The sequence below is a fragment of the Sinocyclocheilus anshuiensis genome, unplaced genomic scaffold (genome assembly GCF_001515605.1).
Source record: "Sinocyclocheilus anshuiensis isolate Anshui unplaced genomic scaffold, SAMN03320099.WGS_v1.1 scaffold627, whole genome shotgun sequence".
NCBI classification, from domain to species: domain Eukaryota; kingdom Metazoa; phylum Chordata; class Actinopteri; order Cypriniformes; family Cyprinidae; genus Sinocyclocheilus; species Sinocyclocheilus anshuiensis.
The window spans coordinates 703,887-704,241 of NW_015549703.1; the positions used below are offsets into that span (position 1 = coordinate 703,887).

Here is a 355-nt window from a genome sequence, read left to right on the forward strand (position 1 = left end):
TTAATGTGTTTTTTTTTTTTTTTTGTTTTTTTTTTATTATTCCCAACTTGCTTCAGATCCAGACCAGTGGTTGGTTAGTAATTGTTTATTTGGACTGCAGCAGCCCATTAGTGGTTTGATGATTCTTTTTGGGACAAAAAAGCTATTTTGTAACTCTGAATGTTAGTATAATGTTCATCCAATTTGCATCAACAATTTATAAAAAAGTTTTTGAACAATTTACTGTGACGTTGAATTTATTTCAGTATATTTGATATTTGTGCATTTTAATGATGAACTTGTTTATGAATGTACCCTTAGCAGAAAAACAGCCCCAAAGCATAATGTTTCCACCTCCGTGCTTGACTGTAGGGAT

General features: G+C 31.3%; 1 protein-coding gene across 2 annotated transcripts in view; it reads left to right on the forward strand.

Moving 5' to 3' along the window:
- The window catches only part of wdr75 (WD repeat domain 75), a 19,287-nt gene extending 19,080 nt beyond the window's left edge, over nt 1–207 (forward strand). Inside the window, exon 22 of one of the 2 annotated variants that reach the window (XM_016449936.1) lies at nt 26–207. The gene's annotated coding sequence lies outside the window, so the exon portion shown is untranslated. The remainder of the gene's footprint in view (nt 1–25) is intronic. The other variant, XM_016449937.1, reaches the window with a different exon arrangement.
- The last annotated feature ends 148 nt before the right edge of the window (nt 208–355 follow it).